The 20,054-nt window shown below is 46.4% G+C and overlaps 1 pseudogene across 1 annotated transcript; it reads left to right on the plus strand.

The window, feature by feature from the left end:
- Positions 1–12,202: 12,202 nt before the first annotated feature.
- LOC122435703 lies at positions 12,203–19,287 on the plus strand (annotated as a pseudogene). The gene is made up of 3 exons (XR_006267694.1): positions 12,203–12,261; positions 13,662–13,778; positions 17,833–19,287. The product of XR_006267694.1 is annotated as an exosome complex component MTR3-like (transcript).
- Positions 19,288–20,054: the final 767 nt, after the last annotated feature.

Here is a 20,054-nt window from a genome sequence, read left to right on the forward strand (position 1 = left end):
CAGGTTCATGCACCTGCAAGACTCTCGTGATATTGGAGTGAGGCAGAGATGGGTGATGAGTCTCCCTTTTTCTGCTGACCCTCTGTTTTGATCTGTTCTGCACACTGACACCCAAATGCTAGATTTGAAAAGCAAATTGGATCTTAATGGAGTTTACCACATCCAACCCACGTGTCCTTGCTATGGGCCTCTTATCTTTTCCCCTTTATCTTTTGCACTCTTCTCCCATGAGGCCAGAAGATGCATTCTTCCCTGAGAAGGCCATATTCTTTCACATTCCTGCTCCTGTGCACTTGCTCCTCCTTAATCCTTTCAACTGCCTCCTCTCTTGCCCATGTTCCACGTCAACTCTCCTGCAACACACATTTCAGCCTGCTGCATCTTTTCTTCACAGACGGGCCTGATACACTCAACCAAAACTTCAGTACATTTTTACCAATTTCTCTAATCAGGGCACGACCCGCGTTGTGCCTTCTGGTAAAACCAATGAGAGGACAACGAAGTTTATGTCATTCTCATGGGGAATATCGAATATCATGGGGGCTCTGCTAATGAAAGGTACTATTTCAGTGTCCCTTTATGTGCTATTGAATCTTCATATGTATTGCGCTGTATATTGAGCTATATTATACCAGGAGAAAATGAGCAACTAAGCTGATGAATTGGAAACTGGTGCTACAAGTTTTAAGAACAATACATACAGATTTAAACATGCAAAAGTTAATAAGTCAACAAAGACATCAGCATAGATGTAAGTAATAATTGTGGAACAAAACAACTGGCAAACTGGCCAACACGGTGTAAGATGTGGATTATGTTACATTAATGGTAAGTAGAAAAGGAATCAGAGAAAGTAGATGAGTGTTGGCAGAGCTAGCATGGGAAAGTCTCCAGAAAGGAGGTTGTATTTGACCAGAGACCTGCCTGGTGATAAGGTAACAGTCCTAGTTAGTGTGTGTTAGTCACTGGTCTAAATGCTTGTCATGAACTCACCAAGGGTCATGGCAGCCTGATGACAGAGTTCTTATTAGGATCCTCACTCGACTGATTAGGAAACTGAGGCACAAAACAATGAAGGATATTCAGCTGGTAGGAGGAACAATCGTGGTATGAATCCCAAGAGCATACCACAAGCCCATGTACTATACACAGTAGGTAAGAAGATATGCTTTTCTTCAGACAGACCATGAATGTGGAATGAGGTATCAATGAGACAAGAATGAAAGGCAGGCCTTTCCTGGTGGTCCAGTGGTTAAAACTCAGTGCTTTCACTGCTGTGGGCCCAGGATCGGTCCCCTGGTCAGAAAACTAAGAACCCATAAGTTGCACAGTTAGACAAGAGAAAAATGAAAAAGAATGAATGGTGGCCACAGATCAAAGAGACACTGGTGATCTGAAAGATAGGACCTGTGTGGTGTGGTCATTGTATGCCAGGGATTGAGAGGGTCCAGCATGTATCCATCTGCTGACGCCAGTCAGAGGGACAAGCCTAGGAACACATGGGAAAGACTTGGCAGATCCTGGGGCAGGATTCACATCAATGGCCCCACCCTTAGTTTTCTTCCCTCCCCATGTGGATTCATCATCCATTACTGATTACTGGACAAGGCCTGCAACAGCTCTCCTGCCCTCTGGATCTTTATCAGAGTCTCACCTAACAACCCCAGTTCCAGAAGAGCTCACCTGTAAGCTTTCTCTGGGCTTGCAAAGGAGCAGCTAATCTAGTGGAAAAGAAACCCCTCTGTGCCAAAATCTGGCTGTTTGTTTCTGGTATCTTAGTTTCCTCACTCATAGTTTGGAACTAATTTTCATGTATTTGATTTTGCTGTTTCTTCCGAGTTCTATTTGAGGACTATGAAGCCAAGTCTAACAGCTGCAGCTGGATGCAATGTTCCAGGTGTATCAGTCAGAAATATTCAAGGGAACAGACCCAATAAGAGACATTTTATATCTATATCTATCTATCTATTTATATCTATCTATCTATATCTATCTATACCTATATATCTATCTATATATTGTCTGTTGGTTTAGTCACTAAGTCATGTCTGACTCTTGTGACCCCATGGACTATAGACCGCTAGGCTCCTCTGCCCATGGGATTCTCCAGGCAGGAATACTGCAGTGCATTGCCATTTCCTTCTCCAGGGCATCTTCCTGACCCAGGAATCAGACCTGGGTCTCCTGCATTGCAGGCAGATTCTATACCAACTGAGCTATGAAGCTATATATATATATATATATATATATGAAGTTATATACATATGGGCTACCTTCATAGCTCAGTTGGTATATATATATATATATATCTTGAGGTTTATCTTGAGTTTAGATCCCTATTTCTGGAGGCTGAGAAATTCCACAATCTCCTGCCTACAACGTATAAAACCAGGAGAGGCAGTGGTATAATTCAGTCCCAGCCTGAAGGCATGTGAACCAGGCGGGGCTGGTGGTGTGAATCTGAGTTGAAGAGAAGGAGAAAACGAGGAGAATGGTTCTATCTCAAGCAGCAAGATAGGGAAAAAAGGAAAGAATTCTTCCTTTCTCTGAGTTTTGTTCCATTTGGACCCTCAACGGATTGGGTGATGCCTACCCACATTGGGGAAGGCCTTCTATTTCACTAAGTCACCCATTCAAATGCTCATCACATCCAGAAACACCTGCACAGATACAACCGGAAATAATGTTTAATTTGGATGCTCCATGACCAGTCAAGGTGGCATGTAAAATTAGCCATCACAGTGGGTAGGGCCACGTCATGGACTGCTGCATAACACTGTGCACACCACACAGCCTCAGATACCGTCCTAAAGGATCTCTCCCACGGGAAGGACAGTGCTGGCATCAGATCACCTTTCCTCGGAGCACTGTGCACTGTGACCAGGCAGTCCAGCTAAGGAACCCAGTGGCTATGTGGTCCACACACCATGTAGAGTGTAGATGAGTTAAACACTCAAGGTAGTCAAGCCTAGGGGAACTGTGCCCTCTTGTCTGTACAACTCACAAATTGAGAGCAGGTGCAGAAATCTCTCAGCAAGAGGCTTCCTGGAAAGAAGTGGGCTTCCAGTCTCATCTTGCATAACTGTGAAGCTTAGTGACATTTGCAGCAGAGATATGAAATCCTCATTACTTTCTTCCTATAGCAATAGGAGAAATAACTCTTGTGGTTGGGGTGGGAACATGAATTCAGGAAAAGAGCTAGGGAAGTGATTTATGCCTGGGCCTTGTAGGAAGGACAAGATTTTCACAGATAGAAAAGCAGGAAAGGATATGAAATTCCTGAAAAGGGTGGTACCAATCCTAGCAAGTTTCTAAGAGTTAGACTGTTGTCAGAGTTCCCTGGTCTTCCCCAAATGTCTGCAACCTGAACTTACTTGCAAAAAATCCAAGTGCAAACCTCCCTCAAACCATGCACAGCCCAGTACGATCTGAACCCAGGGCTCAGAAACAAGTCCTCTGCATCTCTGCTGTGATACATCTCCATGTCCGTATCTCATGTGAAGAACTCACATTTTGCCTGGAAGGAGTAAAACTTGGAAGGCTTCCTGGAGGGGGGATGGAATTGATCTAGGCCTGGGTGAATTGAACATGCATGCTTTCCAAAGTCTAAGATGACAAGAAACAAAGCACAAGGTATGTGCAAGGGCCTAAGAAGTAGAGCTAGGCATTGAGGGATGGACACGGATACAGAAAGACAAAGGAATACGAGCAGAGATTTCATGACGTCAGCTGGGCCTTGACAAATGGACAGTTTCCCACCAGTGGACCTCCCTGAGAGGAATGGCCAATCTCCCTGTCAATCATCGTAGGCCCACCAATGACGATGTTGGCAGGTGGGGGCGTGAAACGTTGTGGAAGAAGCCCTAGCGCGTGCCTAAGCGCTTGACTGTCTGGATTGTGCTGTGGGGGCTTCCGTAGACCGTTTCCCTCGGTTAGGATTTAACATGGCAGCTCCCTTTCTGGAGATCCCGGAAGTGTAAGTTTTACTAACTTTATTTGTATCTGGCCGTCTGCAGTGTGAGTGGGAGAGTCGGGTAGATAGTGTGTCCTCATGGACACTTTGACAGACGTGTCCGCGGGCTCCTAGGTAGATGGCGGAGAAGATCTCTCAGGCACTTCCGGGTTTGGTGTTGGGCATTATTGTACGGGCATGATGAAACTTGAAGAAGACGTTCTTTGTTTAAATGTGGGTCTTGGAGCCTCCTTCCCAATTGTGGTCTCACTGCTTTGTCGTGTTTGCGGCTTAAAGTGAGGGAAGGGCGGAGCATTTGGCGGGGTGGGTGGGGGTGCCTGACAGTCTGACAGGTGAGTGGCGGCTGCCATGGAGCTGATTCTGCTTTATATTGTAGGGTGTTTGGGGTGGATATATCGTTGCCAGGGCTTGCTTCAAATGTTGATCTTGGCCATTTTGGTGACCTTTAACCATTGAGGGTCTTTCTGTTCTTTACCACGTGAACCGAGACAGTAAGGCTCTGAGGGATCCCGTGCGGTGTTAGGACAGCTGACGGCCCTTGGCTGCCTTGGTGTTTTGTGGATCAGGGGAAGGGGAAGTTTGCCCCAGCCACTCGTGTTACGAGCTTCCAAGTTACCTAATTTTCCTGCAACTGTGTTAGGCTGTCCATCTGTAAGCAAGTCTCCTTGTAGACCTGTATAATCACTGTTTCCTTCAGGACCTGTGATGGAAAAATCGAGTACTGGCCAGCCGATGGGCCTGTAATGAGAAGAGAGTGGACCCTGGATTAGCTGTCCAGACCTGGCAGATGAGTAAGTGCAACCTTATGTTCTGTGGGGCCACAAATGCTGGGAGGAGGGTAGCATCCATCGCATCAGCTGCAACATTTTTTAACATGGTGTTGAAATGTCTTCCCTGGGTCTCTAAGATAGGAACTTGCAACACTGTCAGGATCACTGCCCTGAGCGCTGCTTAGACACTGTGTTTATAATCGATGTCTTTGACTAGTCAGTGGCATCTTGTTCCAGTTCAGCGTGAGTGCCATTATTACAGACATACTGAATTTATTAGAATGTAACCTTTCCAAAAAGCCTGATCTTCCCATGTTCATATCAGAGTTCGGATCTGTCTTTTTATCCTTTTGGAAAACACTTGTAATACCAGGCAGAATCAGGCTGGACTGGATGGGATAGTGAAAAACAAATTTCAGGAATCCAGAGACTATGGGAATGCTGTTTTTTTCAGGTATGGGAACATGGATTTGAATGTAATTTCAAGCCAGCTCTATTTAGGAAAGGGGAGAAAGATGAGGCCTGTACACCAAGTGAGTGGCAGAGAATGATAGTCTGCCAGTCTATCCCCTCTATAAGTGGGTGGGCATTTACTTTGCAGGGTCCTGGAGATGTAGGCTACCAATTCAAGTAATATGCAGGTCAAGACTTCATTAAATGTTTACTCATCCGCCGTTTGTCGGGGAGGGGGAGGTGGAGGGCGCGGTATTTTTATTTTTTGCCTTGCAGATGTTGCTGAGACAATGCCTCCTGTTTCATTAAAAACACATTTTAGTGTCTGAGTCTGACTCTTTCTTACTGTCATCTTTGAGCTTCAATTTCCACATTTGCCAAATGGGAATCACACCTTGCTCTCAGGAATATCTCTTCTATGGTTTTTGTAAAGTGCTCAGCACACAGGAGGTACTGAAGGAATTAGCACACCATTTCCAGAATGTGAGAACAGATCACTGTGGCTTCATTTAGCTCATCTCCCTACCTGTCCAGGCCCCCATTTCAACCAAACGTTTGTTTCCTTTCACAGGGCCAGCAAATTTCCTCAGATATTACGGGGCTTCTGTTTGGAAACCAGCCTCTTTAATCCTGCTATGATGCCAAGAGGTAGCCCAGCAACTCACACCTTGCCTTGCTCTGAGCCACTTTCTTGTGTGGCCATCTCTGACGCCTTATTCCAAAGCTGATGTGGCTCAGCACCAAGTTCCGGCACCAAGAGGGTGCTTGTTACCTGGCAGTGCTGAAAAGGTCTCCTCTCTTTCACTGTCTGTGTAAAGTTACTTCTTTTCGGGGCAGTGGTTAATTTGTTGAAAATCTGCAGAAGAGTTTTCACAGTTGGGGTGGGGGGAAACCCTAAATAGAAATATGAACTCTTCTAAGGTGCATTCCAAGACACTTCTAAGCTCTAGTTTCATGGAAACCTCGGGCTCCTCTGTTGCTTTATTAGCACGGGTTTTATCCAGAAGGTGGCATCACAGAACCTGAATTTCATTCACCAAAGGTTAAAAGAAAATCCACATTTCTTTGCGATTGGAAACTAAAGTGTGTAGTCTTTAGAGGGCATGTTTAAAGATGTTTTGTTCATCCCTCTAATCGGTGAAATTACTTTAAAGCTGTGAAAGATGGGGGTCATGATAGCTTCCTACTCAGTGAAAACCTGAAGCCTGAGACACTTAGAAAAACCTGTCCTAAGCCCATGTTCCTTCGCCAGGTGACATGACGATGATCAAAACTGGCTTATTTCCTAGTCAAGACAATTGTGAAACTTAAGAATAACCATGAGGCCTGCTTCCCCTTCCACACACACTTGTTCCCACTGCCCATCAAAGTCATCTTGGCTGACTTCATTGGAGGTAGGGGTCAAGAAAACCTAAATGGATGGTTTAAGAGGTCAATCTGTGGTGTATTGGCACTTCAATTAAGTCACAAGGTTGAGGATTCCAAGAAGGTGACTCTCCAGTTGGTGACAGTCTCACAAATCAGGGCTCTCGTGGAAAGAGAAGGTAATCGTCTTCTGAATTTGAGATGGAATCTGGTTTGCTGGTTCTTTCCCAGGAATTCATTCCTAGGCCAGCTATGTCACTTAGCCTCATGAGACAGTACCTCAGTGAATGTGTACTCACTTGTGGGAATATTAATGTTCTATAAATTCTTGGTGTGAGGTATTCCTTTTGATACATACCACAAGTGGGATTGCTGAACTAGATGGTAGTTCTCGTTTTCATTTTTTGAGGGGCTTTCATACTGTTTTCCATAGTAGCTGTACCAATTGAATCTTGAACTAAATGAGTTTCATGAGTGGTTCTCAGGCCACTTTTGATTGTCGGTTCTTTTCAGGAGAAGTACTGCAGAGATTAGAGGCTCAAAGTGGGAAGGAGTTCCCTGATCAGGAAAGATGGAATGACTGACTACATATGGACCTTCGTTGGGCTGCCTAAAGCCTAGAGGTGGGGAAGGGGCTGGGAAGAGTGACCCTCTGTAGAGCTGCTGTCAGAGCACAAGGAGAAAGCTGGACAGGAGGACATAGGCCCTCAATGTGAACAGTGCATTGGACTTTCTATGGTCAAAAGTGTCTCCTACCTATTTCTCAATCCCTGGTACTGTCTGGGATCATGGTAGCAAGGGGACTGAACATAATAGTGCACATCGCTGAGTGTGACATGAGAGTGGATTTCTTTCTGGCATGGTGAGACTTTCATGATGAAGGCTTTACCCTATGTGACAGCATTCCTCAGAATTTTTGGACTTCACTGTTAAGGATGTTCTTGTGCTCCTGCTTCAGTCTGTGCACTGCCTTAGGCTGTGAAAAGTGGCTCAGGAAATGTGACCTTTCCCCCTCCTATACTGTGGTCTAGAGCTGTAGTCTCAGAGGGTCTCCTGGGAGGCGCCCGCTGATGTTGACGGCACTTGGTTGAGTAGACCGCTCACTCTTCTGTTGAGACTACCTGTGGCCATAAAGAGGCACATGAAAGTGAATTGCTGTTGCTGGTGTGTTCTAGTGATATGCCAACCAGACACTTCTTCCTTTTACACTCACACACCTCAGGTGCCTTGCTAAAGTCCTAAAGAAGGCGCATATTGGCAATGGCAGCATATGGGGCATGGGAAATGTTGAGTCCGGGGCAGAAGTTGGCGGTAGCCTGATGCCAGAATTCTGTGCCATTGTGCCGAGCGAGGGCACATTGGGAATCCTGAGGAGTCTCGACTCTGTTTGTCAGAATGTGGTTGGAACTTTCCACATTCACTTTCTGCACTCTTCCACTGAGCACACTCTGCACATTGGCTGGAAGACAGAGGTCCGATGGGTCTTGTCAGTGAACTGTCCATGAATCCGGGGCCATTTGCTTCCTTCGGGGCATATGCCGACCAGCCTGGATGTCCAGGAACCTCCCAAATCAGGTGCCCCAGCTGGAGGATGAAGCCCTTGTATTCCTCTTGCTGGAGAGGGCTGCACCCCCAGGTTGTACCTGTCTCTCCCACCCATGGATCTGCTAGAAAGCCTTTCTAGCAGAAAGGCTGGCTGGTGGTGGCTCTTCTTCCATTTAGGTTTGTCTGTTGGTGGGGGTGGCATTGCCTCAGGGGGACCTTCTCTGCCCTCTCAAGGAAGAAGTTTGTGTTGGTACAACAGTGGAGGGACAGTTATGCATTGTTTGTGGTGCTCTGCTACTGGAGTGGGGAGAGGAAAGGGGAGCTCAATTGGGGGAGGGAAAAGGCCCGATGGTTTCTCCATGTCAGGCTTTTGCTTTCTCTTAATTCAGGAAATTTGGGCCCAGCAGGGCTATGAGGAGGAGGCTCTGAGAGTATAAGGAAAGACTGTCAGTGGGGAGGACAAGGGTCTTTGGTGTGACGACTGTGGTGGGCATTGTGGGTTCAGGGCTCTTTCTCCTGTCTCCTTTCTCCATTCCTGTGCCCTTCCTTTGGGTTAGCATAGCTGAGGGACAGAAATTAACAATGGGCCCTGATGGATATACTATAAGAAGATACGGCTTTCGTATAAACTAGGACATTTATTGTGAGAACAGGATTATTTTCCATTTTCCCAAGTGAATTGTGATTTTGTCTGCAGGTGAAGGCTTTGCTGTCTCTTCCTTGCTCTGTGTTGCCTAGACCTGTGAAAAATGGCTGTTGTGGAAGGGGAGCTCTTTGTCCAGCTGTACTGTTGCACAGTATATAATCTAAGGGAATTCTGAGAAGGAACTGCTGTTGCTTACACTTTTTTTTTTTCCCGGAGATATTTTCTGCCCTTTTCCTGTTGCTTTATGGGCTCTTGGTCACTGCTTTTGCTGCCAGATCCCTCAAGTAACACTCTTGGTTTGTCAAATTTCCAAGAGGCTTATTTAACTACAGAAAAGATTTGCATACATTGCAGAGAGTCAGAAATGGCAGCCTATTGCCTGGAGAATCCCAGGGACAGGGGAGCCTGGTGGGCTGCTGTCTGTGGGGTCACACAGAGTCAGACACGACTGAAGTGATTTAGCAGTCAAAGAACTGACCATACTCCAGAGTTTTTGAGGAAAGGTGAGAAAAAAATTCTCGTCCCTTTTCAGCATGAGCAATTTAATTTTCCTTATTTGAGTGTCCTTTACAATGTGCTCCCTTTGAGATACCAGGTCCCCTGGGTATCTTCACCATCCCTCCAAGTGCTGATTCTAAAGTCCTGGCCAAAGCCAGACCTGGGCAGAGAACTTCCTCAAGAGGAACTTGTGGAAACAGCACCTGAAGGACAAGTAAAAAGGATGAGTGACTGCTTATCCTCTAGGAGCTTTTTACCCATACATATGCCCTGAGGGCGAATCCTCTGTGATCAATAGGATCACTGGGGATGAGGATTAAAGCTACAAACCTTGTTTAGAGATGGTTTAAGTCACTCTGCTGATGTCAGCAGTCTGTTGGCAAGCGGAGCTGAACTTCATCTCTCACCTTCCCTTTCTCAAGTACTCTGAAGGAGCAGAGATTTGATCTCCAATTGGCAGAGGTCCGATTTTTGTGTCTTGTGGTGCACAGGACCTGCTAGAATACTTGGAAGGAGGCAAGGACTCAGATCCAGCAGAATTTTAGGTATGGAATTTTAGTGTGCAGCTCTGTCAAAAAGAGTGGACAGAATAAGCCAAATCTGTGCATTCATGGACAATGTGAATGGTCTCTTCATCCCTCTGGATTTGAATTTGCCCTCCCAGTCCACTATGCTGACTCCAGGATTCACACAAAATGGGTTACTGAGTGGTGCCAGCCAGGCCACCTCACAGTTTTTATTAGGGTTGGCTTTCTGAGCTTCCTTCGCTTCTCCTTATTCATGTGCAAGCCTACTGTACTACTTCTTATCAGCTTTGGAAAAGAGCAGCAGTGGACCCACCTCAATGAATCCTAAGGAGATTCACTTGTGTACCAGCCTCCCCCATCAGTCAGAAAAACCACTTTCCAGAATGCTGAAAGGCCTGTTGTAGATTTTCCTCTAGTAGGCTGTCAGAGTACTGAGCTACAGGATATATGTGAAATTGAAATTGCTCAGTCATGTCCGACTCTTTGCAATCCCATGGATTGTAGCCCACCAGGCTCCTTAGTCCATGGAATTTTCCAGGCAAGAATTCTGGAGTGGATTGCCATTTCCCTTCTACAGAGGATCTTCCTGACCCAGGGATTGAACCCGGGTAGCCTGCATTGTAGGCAGATGCTTTACTGTCAGAGCCACAGGAACCAAGCACCTGTGCATCTCCTCCAGACCCCGGAACTGATGTGTACTGAAAAGGCTAAGAGGGTAAATCTTGTTCTGTCATGTTTCTATTACCAAATACTAATAATAATAATAAAGAGGGTGGAATGAAACGTCAGAGTGGATGGGTGTGTTTATGGTATAGATTATGGAGATGCTTTACGGATGTATACTTATCTCCAGACTCATTCGATTGTATACATTACATGTATACATCTTTTTGTATATCAGTCATTGCTTATACCTCAATGAAGGGGTTTAAAAAAATAAACAAAAGACCCTTCCATGATCACAAATGAGTGTCACCTCCCTCCAAGTGTTTTTAGATTTTAGAAATGAGAGGGAAGAATATTTTTCCTAGGGGAAATGGGTAATGCCATTTACATCATCTGTATTATGGTTTTGCCTTGGTTTCTCTATGTATACATAGTATTTGCATTAGTGGTGTATAAGGTTAACCTTTAGTCTGTAGGGCTTTGAATTTCATAAAATCTCAGCAGTTCTACAGAAGTCGTCAACTTCATGCGGAGGACTTCGGCTCAAGGAGTGCCCCTGTGACATCAGCAAGTTATCATTTGACCAGAAATTGACTTTGGGGTATTGTGCCTTTGGGAATGGCTTGGACTTTGGGTTGTTTTCATTTTGTATAATATGTGCTTTTGTGCTTCCTCAAGAAATCTTTAAAAATATTGTACCCATGGGGGCATGTCAAAGTGTGTGTGTGCTCTATTTGTATTCCACAGGATGGAAGGCACTGTCTAAGGCTCACTGGTCTCTCTAGCAGGCCTCTTTTCTCTGACACCTTCCCACAGCCTTCTATTTTCTATGTCACAGAGTTTCCTGGCCTTAACTACTTGGTTTGGTACACTTTTCATCTTATCCTTGTTGAGCCAGTAATACTTTTGTTATTGTTTGGGACTAGACCAGCAAGAATAAGTGAGAGACTGCAAAGGTTCACTGGTAACCTTTACTGCAGAGAAGATAAAAAGACATACTGTTGGGACTTGCCCAGCAGTCCAGTGGTTAAGACTGCATGCTTCCAATATAGGGGGGAGGGGGTTCAGTCCCTGGTGGGGGAAATAGATCCCACATGCTGCATGGCGTGGCCAAAACAAAAAAAAAAAGAAAGACATACTGCTGAGTTTCCCTGAGCTAACCTCATTTCTGTGTCTTTAAAATGTATTCATTGCTTAAGATTCTCATATTTTGTTAAATACCTGTGTTCTTCCAATAAAATTCATTTGCTCCAGAAGATCTCACTTGTATGTTTTTATTATTCACAATGAACACCAGCATGATCAAGGAAGCTGCGGCTCTGTCATGTACATTGTCACCTGAACTGGGGCGGAGCTCTAAGCTCTGGTGTCTGATGCATTAAGAACAGGAGCTGGTGGCAAGGGGATGGGGTCTCCAGGCCATGCTAAAAGTTCCCCTCTTTGTTAAGCTCGCCCCTTTGTCTAGGGAAGTATTCCCCTTAAAGCTAGTCACTCAGTCATGTCCGACTCTGTGCCACCCCATGAACTGTAGCCCGCCAGGCTCCTTTGTGCATGGGATTCTCCAGGCAAGAATACTGGAGTGGGTTGTCATTCCCTTCTCCAGGGGATCTTCCCACCCCAGGGATCGATCCCTGGCCTCCTGCATGACAGGCAGATTCTTTACCATCCGAGCCACCTGGGGACCCCGATCCCCTAAAGGTAGCAGGTAATCTAATACCTCCCTATGAGAAGGGATCCTTTTAGCCACTTCATGAAGGCCATGAATGCATATTTGGGGATCGTGGAGATATCTTCTGATACTCCCAAGGGCAAGGAGAGGTAGGGTGACCGGCATGGTTTTATAGAAGATTAGTTCAGAAGTCAGTAGGACCAAACTAGAAGCAGCAAGCACACAGTTAATTCCTGCTGAGCCTGCATTACAATCTCAGTCCCTTGTGCCTGAGACATCTTTTATTACACCACACCACTAGATCTTATAAAGACTTTGTAATAGCAGAATTACATTAGCTAAGTGGGTAGAATTATTTGGCATTTTATATTCTTTAAACATATCAATACACCTTACAGTTCTAACTGGAATTAGACATGCAATTAACTAAAATTGCATGTCTTACGTATAACTTACCATGGTTTAAACATTTCAGCAGGGACTTCCCCGGTGGTCCAGTGGCTGAGACTCCATGCTTCCAATGCAGGGGGCCCAAGCTCAATACCTGGTTTGGAAACTAGATTCCACATGCCACAACTAAGAACCAGTGCAGGCAAATTTATTAATATTGAAAAAATAGGAAAAAAAAAAAAACATTTCCCAGCAAATAGCCTTACTGTGGTCAGTAACCACCTGCCCACCCCACAGGAAAGGAGAGTAAGACTGGTAGTCCAATATGCCTGTAGATCGTCAGGGTGGCTGGGTGCCTTGCTCTTCCTGGCATTTCATAAAGATCTTGGGCTGAAGGTGGCAGCAATTTTGTTCTTACCGTTCAGTCTAAGGGACCCCAAGCTTCGATGTCTCATTTCCTGCCCGAGAGGTTCATCAGGATGCAGAGCTCAGATTACATCTCTTTTTCTCTAATTGCAGCTTGAACTTTATATCCCTTTGGTTATCCTCTCCTGCTACAGAATGAGTCTCACATAAGACTGGAAGCCATCTCCCATTGGCCCTATTTCAGGTCAGTGGGTGTGATTTTACCTGAGGCATTTGCATTTAGACTGCCAAACACCGTGAAATCCCACTACCATTCTGATCTTCATTGACATGCCAAGCCTTTGCGGAAAAGCTTTCCATGGAGGCAGGCCTAGGGTAGGGGTGGGCGGGGCCGGGATCCCTACTGTCCCCTGCGCAGTCCGCGCCCTCAAGAGCAGATGGTTGCTAGTGTGCAGGCACAATATGGAGGCAGAGCGAGGGCTGTAGGGGCCAGAGAAGAGGGTTAGGGGAGGGTCGGGGCTAATGGCGAAAAGGAGGCGGAATCAGAAACGAGAGGCGGGGCCAAGGTTTCCCCAGGCAGGCGGTGGGTGAAGAGCAGGGACCAGGGGCCAGGGCAGGAGCCCAGGACTCTGCGTCTTGCAGGATGAGGGTGAGGCCCGCTGCACTTGGAGCAGAGGAGTCAGCCAGGTGCCCACCCTCCCTGCCGAGCCTGCCACTCACTTGTCCTTCTGAGTTCCTTGGCTTGCATGAGGTTCTGTGAACACATTTTCCTGCTTCTTCATGCATCTCTCAGACAGATTATTGGCACCTACGCTGCAGATGTTGCCTGCAACATGAATGGGAAAGCCCCAAACACTAGCCAGCATAATCCCAAGCAGCGTGATCAAAGAGTGCACTGTGACCAGAAAATGTAAGAAAGGTTGAATGCTAAGAAAGCTCTTAATTTTCTATACCAAAAGACTAAAAGAAAATAATCATCTGGTCATCTGCATCAGTTTTGAAAAGATAAAAATGAAGGGTTATCTGATGTTACCAGAGGCATTTGCCTTTAGTCTATTACCAATACCAGAAAATCAAATTACAACTCAGATCATTAAATTACTTTCTCTGACATCATCATCACATATATGACATAATTCACTGTTTACTTAGGGCAATGACACTCCAATTTCTTTCACAAATCATGTGTTTTTATGAGACAGTGCTACAGGTCAACCTCTCTGGATACCCACAACAGATCAACCTGAAGAGGAGGTGACTCTTGATCCAAATGAAAATATGTCATTTACTAATCTGTTTGGAGTTGGGATTTTAGTTGAACTCTTACTTAATATATTGCATATATATTGGAACATTTAAGGGAATCTTAGATTTATGGATTTTATAAGTTAACTTTTTAGAAAAATCAGCAGATTTAGTATTCATGAAGGTTTTACTCACTGACTGCTTTTTCCCCCTGGCAAATCTGTTTTTCCTCTGTCTTTTGCCTCTTGATAAATAAAAGTGCTTTTCTTCATATTGCTTAGTCCAAGCACCTTGGTATCGTCCTTGACTCCTCTGTTTCTTCCCTGGCCACAGCAATCAGAGCAGTAGAAGAAATAAAAGGAATCCAGATAGGAAAAGAAGAAGTCAAACTCTCACTGTTTGCAGATGACATGATTCTCTACATAGAAAATCCTAAAGATTCCACCAGAAAATTACTAGAGCTAATCAATGAATATAGTAAAGTTGCAGGATATAAAATTAACACACAGAAATCCCTTGCATTCCTATATACTAACAATGAGAAAACAGAAAAGGAATTTAAGGAGACAATACCATTCACCATTGAAACAAAAAGAATAAAATACTTAGGAATATATCTACCTAAAGAAACAAAAGACCTATATATAGAATACTATAAAACACTGATAATAGAAATCAAAGAGGACAGAAATAGATGGAGAAATATACCGTGTTCATGGATTGGATGAATCAATGAAAATGAGTATATTACCCAAAGCAATCTATAGATTCAATGCAATCCTTATCAAGCTACCAACGGTATTTTTCACAGAACTAGAACAAATCATTTCTCGATTTGTATGGAAATACAAAAAACCTCAAATAGTCAAAGCAATCTTGTGAAAAGAGAATGGAACTGGAGAAATCAACCTGCCTGACTTCAGGCTCTACTACAAAGCCACAGTCATCAAGACAGTATGGGACTGGCACAAAGACAGAAATATAGATCAACGGAACAAAATAGAAAGCCCAGAGATAAATCCACATACCTATGGACAGCTTATCTTCGACAAAGGAGGCAAGAATATACAATGGAGAAAAGACAACCTCTTTAACAAGTGGTCCTGGGAAAACTGGTCAACCACTTGTAAAAAAAATGAAACCAGAACACTTTCTAACACCATATACAAAAGTAAACTCAAAATGGATGAAAGATCTAAATGTAAGACCAGAAACTATAAAATTCCTAGAGGAGAACATAGGCAAAACACTCTCCAACATAAATCACAGCAAGATCCTCTATGACCCACCTCCCAGAATATTGGAAATGAAAGCAAAAATAAACAAATGGGACCTGATGAAACTTAAAAGCTTTTGCACAACAAAGGAAACTATAAGCAAGGTGAAAAGACAGCCTTCAGAATGGGAGAAAATAATAGCAAATAAAGCAACATCTCAAAAATATACAAGCAGCTCCTGCAGCTCAATTCCAGAAAAACAAACGACCCAATCAAAAAATGGGCCAGAGAACTAAACAGACATTTCTCCAAAGAAGACATACAGATGGCTAACAAACACATGAAAAGATGCTCAACATCACCCATTATTAGAGAAATGCAAATCAAAACCACAATGAGGTTCCATTTCACGCCAGTCAGGATGGCTGCTATCCAAAAGTCTACAAGCAATAAATGCTGGAGAGGGTGTGGAGAAAAGGGAACCTTCTTACACTGTTGGTGGGAATGCAAACTAGTACAGCCACTATGGAGAACAGTGTGAAGATTCCTTAGAAACCTGGAAATAGAACTGCCATATGACCCAGCAATCCCACTCCTGGGCATACACACTGAGGAAACTGGAAGTGAAAGAGATACGTGGACCCCAATGTTCATCGCAGCACTGTTTATAATAGCCAGGACATGGAAGCAACCTAGATGCCCATCAGCAGACGAATGGATAAGAAAGCTCTGGTACATATACACAATAGACTATGACTCAGCATTAAAAAGAATATATTTGATTCAGTTCTAATGAGGTGGATGAAACTGGAGCCCATTATATAGAGTGAAGTAAGCCAGAAAGATAAACACCAATCCAGTATACTAAAACATATTTATGGAATTTAGAAAGATGACAATGATAAGCGCACATGCAATAAAGAAAAAGAGACATAGATGTATAGAACAGACTTTTGGACTCTGTGGGAGAAGGCAAGTGGGGGTGACCTAAGAGAATAGCATTGAAACATGTATATTATCAATTGTGAAACAGATTGCCAGTCCAGGTTTGATGCCTGAGACAAGTGCTCAGGGCTGGTGAACTTGGAAGACCCAGAGGGATGGGATGGGGAGGGAGGTGGGAGGGGGGTTCAGAATGGGGAACACATGTAAATCCGTGGCTGATTCATAACAATGTATGGCAAAAACCACTACAATATTGTAAAGGAATTAGCCTCCAACTAATGTAAATAAATAAAAAATAATAAGAAAAAATAAATAAGAAAAAAGAAGAGGTGGCAAGAATACACAGAAGAACTGTACAAAAAAAGATTTTCACGACCCACATAATCACAGTGGTGTGATCACTCACACTCACCTAGAGCCAGATATCCTGGAATGTGAGTCAAGTGGGCCTTAGGAAGCATCACTACAAACAAAGCTAGTGGAGGTGATAGGATTTAAGTTGAGCTATATCAAATCCTAATAGATGATGCTGTGTAAGTGCTGCACACAATATGCCAGTAAATTTGGAAAACTCGGCAGTGGCCACAGGACTGGAAAAGGATATTTTTCATTCCAATCCCGAAGAAAGGCAATGCCAAAGAATGTTCAATCACACAATTGCACTCATCTCACACGCTAGTAAAGTAATGCTCAAAATTCTCCAAGCCAGGCTTCAGCACTACATGAACCCTGAACTTCCAGATGTTCAAGCTGGTTTTAGAAAAGGCAGAGGAACCAGAGATCAAATTGCCAACATCTCCTGGATCATCAAAAAAGCAAGAGAGTTTCAGAAAAAAACATCTATTTCTGCTTTATTGACTATGCCATAGCCGTTGACTGTATCGATCACAATAAACCGTGGACAATTCTGAAGGAGATGGGAATACCAGACCACCTGACCTGCCTCTTGAGAAACCTGTATGCAGGTAAGGAAGCAACAGTTAGAACTGGACATGGAACAACAGACTGGTTCCAAATAGTTAAAGGAGGACGTCAAGGCTGTATATTGCCACCCTGCTTAATTAACATATATGCAGAGTACATCATGAGAAACTCTGGGCTGGAGGAAGCACAAGCTGGAAACAAAATTGCTGGGAGAAATATCGATCACCTCAGATATGCAGATGACACCACCCTTATGGCAGAAAGTGAAGAAGAACTAAAGAGCCTCTTGATGAAAGTGAAAGAGGAGAGTGAAAATGTTGGCTTAAAGCTCACCATTCAGAACACTAAGATCATGGCATCCGGTCCCATCACTTCATGGCAAATAGATGGGGTCAATGGAAACAGTGGCTGACTTTATTTTTCTGGGCTCCAAAATCACTGCAGATGGTGACTGCCGCCATGAAATTAAAAGACGCTTAATCCTTGGAAGAAAAGTTATGACCAACCTAGACAGCATATTAAAAAGCAGAGACATTACGTTGCCAAAAAAGGTCCGTCTAGTCAAGGCCATGGTTTTTCCGGTGGTCATGCACGGATGTAAGAGTTGGACTGTGAAGAAAGCTGAACGGCCAGCCGCTGTCCCGCGCACCCTCGCGCGGCCGGGCGGGCGGAAGCGCCGCCGCACGGTGGGGCTAACGCGCGGAGCCGGCCGGCAGCAGCGCCGCCATGCCAGGGACCACCGCTTCATCCGCGGCCCGAGTAGTCGCAGCCGCCGCAGCTGTACGCGGCCAGCGAGGGCGAGGCGTCGGCCCCTCGCGACCCGGCGAGGCTGCGGCCGGTGTACGCGCGCGCCGGGCTGCTGAGCTAGGCCAAGGGTTCGGCCTACTTGGAGGCAGGCGGCCCCAAGGTGCTGTGCGCCGAGTCGGGCCCGCGCCAGGCCGAGGGCGGCGAGCGCGGCTGTGGCTCGGCCGGCTCGGGCGGCGAGGCCCCGGCGGCGCTGAGCTGCCGCCTGCTCTGCGACTTCCGCCGCGCGCCCTTCCCGGACCGCGGGCGCGGTGCCCCGCAGAGCGGCGGCGAGGAGCGCGAGCGGGCGCTGGCGCTGCAGGAGGCGCTCGAGCCGGCCGTGCGCCTGGGCCGCTACCCGCGCGTGCAACTCCAGGTGTCGGCGCTGCTGCTGGGGGACGGCGGCTCGGCGCTGGCCGCCGCGCTCACGGCCACCGCGCTCGCCCTGGCCGCCGCGGGCGTCGACATGTACGACCTGGTCTTGGGCTGCGGCCTGAGCCGCGCGCCGGCGCCTGAGCCCGCCTGGCTGCTGGACCCCACGCTGCTGGAGGAGGAGCGCGCAGCCGCCGGCCTCACCGTGGCGCTCATGGCGGTGCTCAAGCAGGTGGCGGGGCTGCTGGGCAGCGAGGAGGGCGGCCTGACCGAGAGCTGGGCGGAGGCCGTGCGCCTGGGGTTCGAGGGCTGCCAGCGCCTCTACCCCGTTCTCCAGCAGTGTTTGGTGCGGGCCGCCCGCCAGAGGGGTGCCGCCGGGCCCCTCTGAGCCAGAGACCCGAGCAACGACGGACGCCCAGGACAGAGCCGCCGCTGCCACCACAAGGACCCGCGCCGTCAGCCTGCAGACGGCGTGCGCCGAACTGCAGCTGAGACCTGGGAGCACCGGAGAGGATCTGCCAAGGCATGCTCAGAATAGCCGTGTTGGAGGGATTCTTTCCAGACTGCTTCGTTAAAGAAACCTTTCTAATTGAGTTGACTCCCAGCCACGACCCAGTTGAAGAAACCTGCCAGTGCATCTTGACTCCTAAGTTGGAAAGGACTTCCGCTGGACTCATCGGGAAACCTGGAGCTGTTGTCCTGCAAGGGATGGACCCTATGCAGGCCAGCCGGGGACTCTCTCCTGAATAACTGGGCTGCTTTTGAGAGCGGGAACAAGGGGGCTGTGCCTTCCACGTACATCTGAGCCCAAACAAAAACGCTTATAATCGGAAACATTCTTCTGTCGTTTTTGGTACCGACTTTAATGAGTAAGGCTCTTCCGAGCTGGGGAGTGTGTTCTCAGGGCTTGGGCCAAGCATTATCTTTCATGTGTCCTGGTGTCGCCGGTCCACCAGCGAGACGGCACCTGAACTGCCAGGAGTGAGAGTTTCTGGATGCTGGAGATGGAGTCTGGCCATTCTGTAGGGCAGAGGGGTCTCTCTGACCACGAGGGTGGGCTTTGGCCTGTGTGGCTCCTGAGCCCTGCAGGTCTGTGCTCAGGTCTGAATTGGCAAAAGGGCCGCCTGGGGTCCTCCCTGCACCAGCTTGGTGTGACCTGAGCGTGTGTGTCTCAGGGGCCTGCTCAGCTCTAGGAAAGGCTGGCTTGAGGCAGCTGAGAGACCAGAATGAGGCCTGGGGACCACACCAAGAACCCCTGACCGGGGGAAAAACACAAACTTTATTTGCCCCCAGTTACATAATATATAATTCCAAAGCAGATCTGAAATATCTAGAATCACAGCAGCAAGGAACAAGACAGAAACAAGGCACCTACAGGACCGAGGCCGAGCCTGCTGGGCCAGGGGCTGGGAGGCCATGAAGTCAGAAGAAGGCAACTGGAACTGAAGAAGGGTTAGCCCAGCTTCAAAGTGGCCACGTGGAAAAACAGGGCAGAGACCTGTGGGAAGGGGCCAGTTACATCCCATTAGATGGACATTTACAAAACCCTATCAACCCCCAGATGAGAGTCTCCCACATGAGATGGGAGGCAAACCACACACCATATATGCAGTTCTGTGTCACTGAAGATACCCAAGTTTAAAAATCTATGTTACTCGTGTATTACCATATGTGAAATAGATGACCAGTCCAAGTTCGAT

Source organism: Cervus canadensis, chromosome X (genome assembly GCF_019320065.1).
Source record: "Cervus canadensis isolate Bull #8, Minnesota chromosome X, ASM1932006v1, whole genome shotgun sequence".
NCBI lineage: Eukaryota > Metazoa > Chordata > Mammalia > Artiodactyla > Cervidae > Cervus > Cervus canadensis.